Here is a 12,185-nt window from a genome sequence, read left to right on the forward strand (position 1 = left end):
GGGGGGGGGACTACGCACCACCATAAGCATGATAGGTTTGTGTACTAAAGGCAACAAGTCTGTTACCTTATTTGACAGAAATCTATGCCTTTTCCTGTAATTTCTGACAATTTGATAAACTGTGTATTATGCCTGAGAAAATAAAACCCCAGTTAACAAAACTGCCTTAACAAACACTGTTAATATAAATCACCGGGAGAGTAATTACGGAGTTAAAAGTTAAGCTCTCATATATTTAAGTGTATGTTCTGCTTGTTCAGCGGTTGTTGAATTGTACTTCACCTGTCCAATGGATCTGCTCAACACTTCATTGTACCATTCTTATTTTAAATTTCAATAGAGCATTTTAGATTTAAGTCAGAATATATCTTGTTTTGAACCTTAAATAACCTAGCGTGTATGGTGGACCTGCTGCCAAAGAACCTGAGGGCTTTATCTGTCTTTCTGCAGGGGGAGAAATATCAAACATTATCTGGATTTTTGATAAAGACTTATGTAGCCGGCGATCAACAAAAGCCAGAAGGAGTGCTGTGTAGGACTCTGTCTGCCTTTCAACACGAGACACAGATGAAAAAAAGCTGTGTCTTCAGATGTAACCGCCTCACTAATATGCTGTAGAGGTCTCACTTTGAAGTTTAATTTGGGGAGAAGTAGGTGATCATGAATTTTCAAAAGGTGGACATCTCAATTTGGAACCAAACTCTTAATATCCAGAGGCTTTGACAGGTAACTCTTTTATTTCCTACAATACAGTGTTGAGTGGGAAGGGGGGGTAAATTAGCCTTAATATCAGGCCTGTATGACAGTGTTTTCATCTGCTAATTTCTCAAGCGTTATAATGAGACGGTACCGAGCGATGGAACGATTTGAATTTAAATGATATAATACTTGAGAAAGCCCTAATTCACCCATACATATTTAATCTGACATATTATCTCGCTGCCGCGATGCCCTGATATGATGTGACAGCTCGGCCGCTGCGCCGGCAGGAAGGAGGGAGGCGCGGCACCGCGGTTTTGATAGTGTGCCGCTAAGAAGAAAGGTGGTGGAGAATTCACTCTCTGCAATCAGAGCCACTTTAGACACCAAGTGGGTTTGTCAGAGGTCTACTGATGGGAAGAGTTTTGTACAGTGTGATGCTAATACAGTACTGCAGAGCCAAAAGGTAGAAAAAAAACGTTCTTTATGACTAAATTACAAACACTATCAGCCCCATTAATTTATGCTATTATTACCAGGTCTTACCCAATTCAAGAGCCATGTTCTCAAGAAGTACTATAATCTACTTTCTCTCCTTGCCTGCATCTTATTCGTTGATTTCCTACTTTGCCCAGAATGTAGCATTTTTGTAAGGCCTTTTCTCAGAATCGACCGCATTTTTACTTTCTCGTCTCAGAAAAAGAGGTCTCAGGATTTTATTTCAGGACCACAACTGCAGGTATATCACTACATTTCCTCTGGTTTGTGTATGCAACCAATAACTAATTTATAATTTTGAAATGTGTTACCGTTAACCCCCTATCCCTTAACACACACTCCCAAGAAAGTAAATCTCAGTCAGAAGCTGGTCTGGTCTTGGTCTTGACTCGTTCTCAATGCACTTTAGTCTTGGTGTTGACCTGGTCTCGGTTTTAGGTGGTCTGGACTACAACACTGCTGGGTGCTGTGTGGATTCCAATGCAAGTAGAAATTGTTCTTTGTATCTTCTGCGATGGCTGCTTACATGTGAACCGAGCAAACACGGTGGTCCTGGATGAAGGACCAACATGGATGATAACTGCGCATGTTTTAGTTTGAAAGTTGAGCTCTTCCGTGTTACAAGAGGTTTTTACCTCTTGTCTTCTCTCTTGTGTGGGTCCCTTCAATTCAATTTTATTTATAGTATGTATCAATTCATACCAAGAGTTACCTTGAGACACTTTCAAATATTAATCTTTGTATTATTAGAATTGTTTGCCTTTTAGATCCAGTACTTTTTGCCATAGGTGTCCGATTAACATGGCATCTAATTCTCTCTACACCATGATGAACACTGAACACGTTTCGCCCCCCAGCGGGAACACTATTTGACCAGCAAAGGGGACACCGGCTGTATAGTCAGGAGGGGACCGCAGGGAACCCGTTTGCTAACGAAGTTAAACCCTTTCGGTGTCTGCAAGAAAATGTTTTGTAACTTTTACTGAGAGTCTTTTCCCTTTGTGTGCTGTTTTATGGGTTATCTGTGAAGGACAAATACATAACCAACCATTAACATCAACCCTCATGTTGTCCTTGGGTCAAATTTGACCCGTTATCAAAAAGATTTGAATATTAGAAAATATGGGATGTCGAAAATAAGCACCGAAAATGTCAACAAAATGTTGAAAAAGGCTTCAAGACATCAGAAAAAGCAATATTCATTTTGAAAAAAGGGACCCAAAAAACAAATTGCGACAGGACAAGATGTTTGTTTTCATGGTTGACGGGACAACAACAGCAGGGTCATGGTCTGCTGGAGTCCAGCAGGGAGACCTCCGCTCTCTGTGGAAGAAAACTTCACCATGTACTTTCAAATGAATTATTAGAAATGCCGTCAAGCTGCACGAAAAAATAATCTCAATGCACATTCCTTTATTCCTTCATGCATCATGCTACTAAACACAACCCGTCGATCGTGCACCGTGACATGTTGATGTTTAGATTGTTGTCATTTATTTAATCTACAGGGATGGGATGGACTGTAAAAATGAATTGCCCCGTGGGGATAATTACACTGAATCTCACCTGAGTAGCTCAACTTGGACACTGTGTGCACACTAGGGGTGTACCATTCAGAAAGTGTTTGTGCGTGTGCCTGCCCATATTAATAATATACACTTTACTTAATCCCACAAGGGGAAATTACAATGTACTCTCTGTTATTACACACAGACCTGAATGACACACACATGCTCAGGTCGTACATGCACGAATGGAGAGATGTCAGAGTGGGGGGGGGGGGGGCTGCCCATGGAAAGACGCCCCGAGCAGTTGGGGGTTCGGTGCCTTTCTCAAGAGCACCTAGGAGGTGAACTGGCACCTCTCCAGCACCACCATACTACAGACTGAGCTACTGCCACCCCAATTCATGTGGATTTGTTATTTTAACATCCTGTGTGTGTGTGTGTGTGTGTGTGTGTGTGTGTGTGATGTCTGTAAGCTGGGACCTTGAAAGTATCTATGTGATTGCAGTAGACATAACATTTAAAAAAATAAATAATAGATTTTTGGAATTCTACGAATCAATTTTGAATCGGTAGACCTTGAATTACTTGAATCGATTTTCTTGCACACCCCTAGCGTACACTGCGGGAGACCTTGTCTCTTGAAGTAAAACCGGGCTAAAGTTTGTCACACAGCTTTTATCATCCACTGAACTGGCAGGTGCTGCCGCGCCATAACGCACTGAAACAATCACTCAACCTGCGCTGCACTCACCTCGGATGTCATCTCTCCCGTGTAGGCCGCAAGCAGCCGACTACGTTTCTGTGCCAGGGGATAATTGCAGCTATAGGAGGGTAAGAAATAAGAGATTTGCTCAATTAACCAATACAGCACAGCTGAGGACAGCACCTGTGCATACTGGAGACCCTGTTTTTTTTGTGCAGATAACATGGACGATTACCCTGTGAAGTGTGCAGCGACCGAACTCGGTCTGTTGCCTCCCCTACCTGGTGCAGTGCAGGGGGTACTGCATGCAACCACATTGTGTTTAATTGCTCTCCGGGTGTTAATATGCACTTGTCTTTTGGAGTGTTTCATTTTCGCCCCACCTGGTGTAATAAGCAGATTGCCAGTTTTTTAACAGTTGGATAAAATCTCAGTTGTTCTGAACCTGCTGGAGCAGGAAGAGAGATCCTGCTGTTTTCCTATATGCGCCCATATGAATCACCCTGTTTACATTCAGCGGGCGAGTTAACCAGCCGGCTGCTACTGTAAAGTGAGCTGGGGAGAGCTGGTGGGAGATACCAGTGTTTTTCTCCTTTTTTTCCTTCTTTTTTTTAAATGCAGGTATTTATGTGGACTTTATGGAGTCTTAAAATACACCATTGATGTTTTGTTCTTTGTTTCAAAGTAATTGGTTTTTAGATTGTAGCAAGTATAAAGTGACAGGAAATGTGTAAGTTCTATTAGAAAAAAAGTTCCTCAAATGTCAGTCTTTTGTTGCATGTCATCCACTTTAAAATTAGGGAGTCAAGATAGTAAGTACACTGGTGTAAAACAGTGTAGTTGGTGGGTTTAGTTGTACAGAATCAAAGATTTAATCAACATTAAATGGAACCTAGAGTTTCTTTTTAAGGACATACACTGAAATATTTGCTACTTGCTATTTTGTCGACAAAACGCCACGTCTAATAGTATTAATACAGATGGGCAGTTACACTATTAAAATGTATCTGACATTACAAACAAAGTTGTCGCTGGCTTCAATGAAGCCCTGTTAATGACACATGTAGCAATAATATATCGGTACATATCAAATACCATCATTAGAGGCTTTAAAGTCCACTTTCTTCTTCAGCTGCTGTCAAATGCCGCTTTTACTCTGAAGCCGATAATTAGCTTTGCTGTCATCCCACCCCCTATAGATGCTCTACATTACATGGGATCAGATCAAATGGTAAAAGACTAATCTTCATGTCGGAGAAGTAAAATAAGCGGTGTGCACCGCCGTGTGTACCGGTGCTGCTGGTTCCCCAACACAAACAAACCAGACGATCTCCGCCGGCAGGACTGCTTCAACAAGGAGATAAAAAAAAAAAAAAAAAAAAAAGTTGGTTAGCAGATGTCAGTTGTTGTTTTTATCTCGGCGTTTTTTCCTTCGCTCATGCATGGATCTTCTATCAAAGAGGACTTATCCGAATAAAGTGCTTAAAAGCTTTTCAGACGCCTGGTGATCTGAACAGTTTTTGGATTGATCTGCAGACTAAACAAACCATAATGATGCAAGCTTGTGTAAAGATGTACACAGCAGTCACGCAACAAACGCCTGCGCTTGATGTTTTTATTAATGTTTTCTCGTCTTTTCATCAGCTTTTGTTCATATCTTCCACTGTTTTGGATGTAAACACCGGGGTAACGCTGTGCTTGCTCCTGCAGATTTGCAAAGCAAAAGGACAGTCATACATTCATGCACAAAAACCAAAACAAAGGAACGTGTCATCTGCTGCTTCTGTCCTGCCGTTGAAAACTTAAATTTCCCCCGGGACAGTAAAGAGGATTGCAGTGTGTTCTGTTGAAGATGTAATCAAAAATATTCAAACATTCCTCCAATCAGTTGGGGAACGACAACACTCCTTGCCGAAAAAGGTGTATTTTTCTAGGACGATATAATAAGCCCACCCCCACCTCCGCTGCCGCAAAAGTAAAAGCGACAACGGCATTAAGTTTTTAACACTCTGTATTTTGTAACAAGGTTGGTGTGTTGGAAGAAAGTTGGCAGACATCCTCTCAAGACCTGCCGGTCTCATTTCAATGCAGAGATAGGAGCGCAGAGTCGGGGGCGCTCCTCTGAAGTCCCAACTTCTGGCTCACATGACGGGAGCGAGACGTGGCGAGATCTGCTCGCTAAAGCCAATCAAAAGACCTGAATTCTATTTGTTTTGTTTCAAGGGAAGACGACAAAGGGGGCCTCAAGGTCTTCTTCAAGATGGCTCTGAAGCCTGAGAGGAGAGAAAAATAAAAAAAATAAAAGGCAAAAGTAGGGGGTGTGAGAAGGAGAAAGAGGGAGGACCGTGGCTTTCAAGTGCCCGTCCTTGGTGGGACCTTTGCCGCGGTGCCAGGTACACAGCTTTTTAAGAAGGGGACGGGTGAGGAGGAGGGGGCTGTTTTTTCATGTTAGTGCGTGGTTGGGAGTTATTAATATTCTCAAAGACAGAATTTTCTCCCCCGGATTGAAATAATGGATCATACTTAAAAGGGGAAGAACTCATTTCAGGTTTTAATACGGTAAGCCTGTTGGAACCAATTATTGGAGGTGCTTTGCCATTGTCATCTTGCATTTCTCCTTGAGGAGATTAACTGGCAATGCTGAAAAGGCCTCGCAGTATCCAGGATTTTGCTCATTCTGAGAATCTGCCTGAAATGGAATATTTTTCTTGGTGTGTGCGTGTGCGTGTGTGTGTCTCAAGTTCCAACGTGTTTCACGTACTTTGGCTTCATGTTCTACCTAATTATTGCAATTTGATCCTAAAGCAGGAGTGGCCTAATCCTCTGCTCTACTGCAGAAATCCTGTTTCAGAAACTTTGGTAATACATTTGGCCTGTTTTAATAGAGACTGGGAAAGTAGCACTGTGATGGCAGAAGGACGGCCTCCCCGGGAAGCTCCTCTGTTTCCCCATATGCAAATTCATGCGAGGAGACAGTGGAGGCAACTCGCAGAAAGTTGGAAGAAGTTGTGGAAGGAAGAAAGCAGAAATCCCTCGTTTTCTCATGTTTTCTTCTCCGTTCCCTGACTGTCCCCTGAATGCTGAAGGCTCGGCATACGAGTGTGTGTATGAGTGTGTGCGACAGGGCAACTTTTACACCCATATTGTTTGCCAGCTTGCCCAAATCAGTACAATTCAAGCTCTGTGCCTGCTTCTACAAGCAGCGAGTCAAAACAAAACACTGGTCTGCACATGTGGAGGTGTGCAGCTTTAATTCAGATGTGTAAAAACTGAAATGTAGAGGTGTTTTTGTAGCCTCAGAAGCACAGGCCGGCGTTTCTCTGCCTCTGACTGTCTTGTCTGTGAGACTTAATCACCAAAAACGGAATCTGGATTCTTTCATCGCTATGTATTAGTACACGTCCTACCTAAACCTCACTCCTGGACATGCTCCTTTTGTTATTTTCAGATTCCTTTCCTCGCCCCCCCCCCCCCACGAGTGCCAGGAGTGAGCGTCGTTCTCGGATCATTACTCCTCAAAGAAATTTAAGCGCGGGATGCCATTTCATTTTTTTTTCTCCCTCCCCAAACGCAGTCCGTCATTAGAAATCCTAGCTGTCACGGTGATGCCATTTTTGGTGCGGAGTGTTTGTTGCCTCATTTCTTTTAATTTTATCTCCATTAGCTTAATTCTTTTTTAATATTTCCATCTAACGAACTTTACAGTCCATTTTGTCTCAGTGTCTTGCTAAGCGAGTTTTATGAAGCAGGCAGTTGGCTTTTCCATTTGAGAGTGGGTGAGGGGGGGAGAGAGGCGGGTGTAATCGAGGAGGGCCCTCCCCCCCCGTGCTTTTGTCAGCTTATTTTTGGCACCTTAGCTAGCAGTTCTGTTTCTTCGCCTTGATTATACAAGCAAACAACTGCATGAAGTTCATTAACAATAAAGCACAGGCTAATTAAGCCGAGCCCCTTAGACAAACCAGCGCTGTCATACCGCATGTGTTCGCAGCTGATTGAGCTGTTAAAGATTTTCCTTCACTCGTCTTTTACCTCCTCTGCTCACTCGCAAAAGGGCCTTCGCTTATTTGTCTCCGAGGGCGTTTAACCTCACAGAGAGTCAGCTGCTGCTGTTTGGGCCGTAAACACTTTCACTTCAAGGTAGAGTAGTCTTACAAGGCCAAAGTGCTGTTTACTTCCTGCTCTCACTATGCTGTCCTTTTAATATGCTGCAGACGCCACCGAAGCTCCCCGCGGAATTCTGTCAGTCTGTCCGTCTGTCTACGTATCCATCTATCTATCTATCCATCCATCTATCTATCTATCCCCCTCACAATGCTGTTGAACCTGTTACACTCCAGGCCATAAATTACATGTGAATCCGTCCTGTGTCTGCCCAGAGGTTGTAAGATACACCATTAGCAAAACGGCCCCACGGCCCTTTTGTTAATGTAATTTGCTTAATTGCTCTGTATCAGTACACGGATGAGACATGTCCGCCTGCCGAGCTCCGCAGAAAGAGCTCTGGACATATTTATATTAAAACTTGTGTATCCTCTTGTGGGGGCTGATCCCTTCTTATAGCTTGATGTCCAGTCATGACACTCTATAGTGGGTAAGGCGGCCGTTCTGGAGGGGCAACAATTTAATCCAAATGCAAGGTTTAGGTTTCTGCAAAATTTGATTACAAGGCAAATTCAAACTTGTATTGCTTGAAAACTTAATTTAAGACAATATGTACGAGGAATATAGACCATGTCTTGCTGTAACGTCTCAAACGTTGATAGCGCTTATTCTAAAGTCACAGATGATGGCAGGTGCAAATATTCTGGCGAAGATTAAACCTGATTGATAGCTGCAACAGATTTTGTGGATTCAGGACTACGATACATCTATAGTTTCAGCTCAAAAAACATTTTCTCCTTCATTTCTACATCGTATCACATGCACTATTGTAATCTCAAAGCTAAGGCTAGCAAAAGATACTTTTTGAAGTGTGAGTGCCTTGCTCCTGCTTGTTAGTGGAAGGGAGAGGCCGCATAATCTGGAGACCTGAGCAGTCTACAGGTCTTTTACATTTCTCGTCAGCTTCTAGCTCCCCTTAGCTGCGGCTTCCTCCTCCATCCCTTCCTCCTCGTCTTTGGGTGGTGGCTCTGCTTCACCTCGGGGAGCGACACTCCTCCCTTCCCCGCTGTGACGGCTCCTCGCCGGTTCTTTAATTACCGGGTAGGCTGAGACGTCTGCCTCTCCGGTGATGTGTCGATGGTAGAGAGGCGGAGGGTAAGCGGTGGAGGCTTGGCTTAAAGGAAGTGATCTTAAAGAATAACTTTGTTTAAGTTCCCATGGTTTTATGTGTAAATGACTGTGCAGCTTGTATTTACATCCTCAAAAGTGCTCGTTTTGCTGTTGACAGACTCGGATGTGTCTAACATTATGGGATGATTTCTAAGGAGGTTTTTTTTCAGGAAACATGTACATCTCAACAACAAATCTGTTGTAAAATGAGACTTTGTTAAAGCCAGAAGCTCCAGAATTTAAACCTTAAAACTTAAGACATTTAAAATCACAAGAAATCCCATCTTCATTATTAATGGCCCCCGTGTGTTCTTAAACCCCCCCCCACCCCCCCCGATGTAACACAAGTAGACACACTTACTGTTTGCTGTCTGATCTCGACATTTCCAACTGCATTTGAAGGCCGCTTAATTTCACAGAGAAAGATATATCTATTGTAAATATTGGACGTGACATATCCCCTGCAACCCCCCCGAAATCTGCTCCTATGTGTGTGTATATACACACTGCAAAACTACGATCTGAGCCCCCTGAAGGACAGACAGCCCTTACCAGGGACCTGTAACTGTTTCCAGTTCACTTCCTGCAGTCGAGTTAACAGTGAACACCATAAATGTGTAGATTTACCGTGAGAAGCCGAACTCGTTATCCAACTGCGTGTCTGCTGGTAAACACCTTCTTTTAAGCACTTTTTTTTCTTCTTTTTTTAAAAAAAAAGCTGCTCCAGAAAAGAGAGTTGTCTGTGATCAAAAGCCGTGAAAGGAACCTGAACAAAGACACAGTGTGCCAGTTTTAAAGGACGGCCGCGACATACGAGCCGTCAAAGCAGCGATATGAATCTGCGCCGTAATTCAGAGAAAAAGAGATTAGAAGAAGATAATGGTCTCATATCTCAAAAGTTAACAGTGAGGCCCGCGTGAACTGTGAATAATCTTATAATTACTGATCTAATGCCATTAGGCCTGACAGAAATAGAGAAAGCAACGCATGGATGGGGCGCAGTTAATCAACTGTGCGCTTCTCGTTGGATCATCAGTACCCCCGTGCACGCTAAGGCCACGACTGATGATAGGTATGAGTTTAAATGACAGCTTAAAGGAACATTACGCCGCACTCATATTTGGTTAACTTCCCTTCCAAATGGTTCAAAACGTGACATTTTTTTTCTGTGCCTTGCAGCCTTCTATCGCCCCCTCGATTTGTGAGGGCTTTTTCTTCCTTTTTTTTTTGTGCCGCAGGCTATTCTGCAGGGGGAAATCCAGACCGACTGGTGTTCCCTCACCTTGTGTGCTCGTTTGATCCTCTGACATAGAGGCAGACTGCTGATCTCAACGTGTTAAGCCTCTGTTCCAGGTTGTACTTGCAATGTGAGCATGATATAAAAAAAACCCCAGCCCTGGAGGCTCCCCGTCTCTGATTCATGTTGTTTTGTCTTTTATTCCGCTGCGTGTGGGAGAGAACGCCCGTGACAAAGTGCACACCCAGAGTTTGTCAGTTGAAAGAAAAGATCCACCCTCAGATTGTCATCCACTGTTTGATCTCATCAGCCTGTGATGTTCAATTTGATGGCAAAGTGTTTTGGTTGAGACAATCTGTCCTCGGTGATTGTTGTCAAGTAAAATGCTCATATTGTCTAAATTTGACCATCCGTGGGAAGAATAATACCTATTTAAATGGAGCTACAAAATCTAAAATAGCTGCGTTGATAAGTGTCAATATGTCGGATCTTTCCTTCTTTGCTCACTGACAAACTTGCAAATGTTGCCGAAACACTTCTAAGTTCATCAGCTCTTTGAATAAAGGGTTTAGGTATAGTTCTAGGTATGGTCCAGTTCTGTTTCTGCAAGACTCATGTCTTTGTGTCAGTACGTTGGATACCTACGTGACTTAATATTCCTCAGATGCTGTGGCATTGTCATATTCAGAGGCAGAGAGTTGATAGATTGGGTTCTCTTCTTTGGGAATTCAACTCATGCATGTCAGGTTTTTGCGTGGGTTTGTGTCAGAAGGGGGCCCAAACATTTTGAATCTGTGAACACCTACAATAAACTAGGGGTGTTGAACTGAATCAACAACGATGCAGCGACACACCGCTATCAATTATTGCCTACTGATGGTACTTGTGGATTTTCCGGCTGCTGCCTTTTGGTTGTTGTTGCCTTTTGTCTGTCGTCTCCTGTGTTCAGCCTCCGCTACATTCAGGAAGTGTCTTTTTCAAGAGCAGATACATTAAAAAGGGGAGTTCATACATATATGACTGCTTGAATTTGTTGATGAAAACCATGCGTAGCAATATATGATATTAAAGAGGTGACGCATTAACAGATAAGAAACATTAACGGGATAAATTAAGATTCATGCCCCTACTATACGACTTCAGAGGAAGAGGAAGTGCAGCACGGTACTTGTTTTTTCTACTCCACCTTTTAATGGACAGCTGAAGGAGTGAGGAGGCAGACCGGAAAGAAGGAGAGAGAGAGAGAGAGAGAGAGAGAGAGAGAGAGAGAGGCAACAGAGTCCCTGGCAGGAATAGAAGCAGGGACATTATTGCAGTTATGTGGCTGTAATCTTTGAGCTACCGAAGCTTTCCAAAAGTTGTCTTTTGTTTCGTTTTTGACGGCAGAGCCAGACTTTGACAGTTTTCCAAGCAAAAACATTAAAATAAATAACACTCTCCTATTTGCATAAACTGTTTGATATCTTTTAATGTGGGATATTCATTTGATGGCAAGAGGTTTTCAGTTGAGCCCATTATCGTTGTACAAGATTGTCACATTGTCTGTGCTTTGAAGAAGAAAAAATCATGGACCTGAAAATGCTAAACGAAATGGCTGTTTTGATATTTGTGTCAAAGCGTTTTATGCCGACTAAAACTTTTTTATCCAGTTTGATCTTCATGGCAACCACAAAAAGCGCTTGGTTTAATTTGCACTCAGTTTTGCATAACCTGGATGGTCGGTGGGCTTTTTTTCCGTGGCGTCCTAAATGCTGTGGCCTGCATTTTGACCCTGTGGGTTATTAAGATGTTTGACTGGAAATCATGTCTTTTTTTTTTTTCTTTTCCCAAAAAGGCATACATGGGTCTGTCTCAAGGGAAATTGCAGACTTCCTATGGTGTTAATAGTGTAAGTTGTATTTCCTCTGGTCATTTGCGCTTTGACTGTATTTCTTCACCCCGTGTTTTCTTAATGGCTGCATAAGTATTTATTTCACTTGCAAAAAGGATCCTACCTTTTGCATATCTCTGTGGTTTTCCTCTGACCTCAGCAGCTCAGAAAAAGCTCCAGGAACAAACAAATGTGTCAGAACACTTTGAGGCTAATGGTGTCTCCCCAGATGAGCGTCCAAAATATTCAATTTTCATTTACAGGCGGTTGCATTTTGGGAGCCCCGAGAGTAAGACTTTTGATTACACAAACCTGCCATCTCTGTTGGAAGTTGGTCTTTCAGGGAATAAACACGGATCATAATTAGGGAAACATGCAAATATAGTAGATGAGCAGTGA

The 12,185-nt window shown here is 42.8% G+C and overlaps 1 long non-coding RNA gene across 1 annotated transcript in view; it reads left to right on the plus strand.

Annotated features, from left to right (window-relative positions):
* Positions 1 to 1,435, plus strand: part of LOC116674089 (uncharacterized) — a 29,480-nt gene extending 28,045 nt beyond the window's left edge. The window contains exon 5 of the long non-coding RNA XR_004327963.1: positions 1,425 to 1,435. This is a non-coding gene — a long non-coding RNA (uncharacterized LOC116674089). The remainder of the gene's footprint in view (positions 1 to 1,424) is intronic.
* Positions 1,436 to 12,185: the final 10,750 nt, after the last annotated feature.

The sequence above is a fragment of the Etheostoma spectabile genome, chromosome 24 (genome assembly GCF_008692095.1).
Source record: "Etheostoma spectabile isolate EspeVRDwgs_2016 chromosome 24, UIUC_Espe_1.0, whole genome shotgun sequence".
NCBI lineage: Eukaryota > Metazoa > Chordata > Actinopteri > Perciformes > Percidae > Etheostoma > Etheostoma spectabile.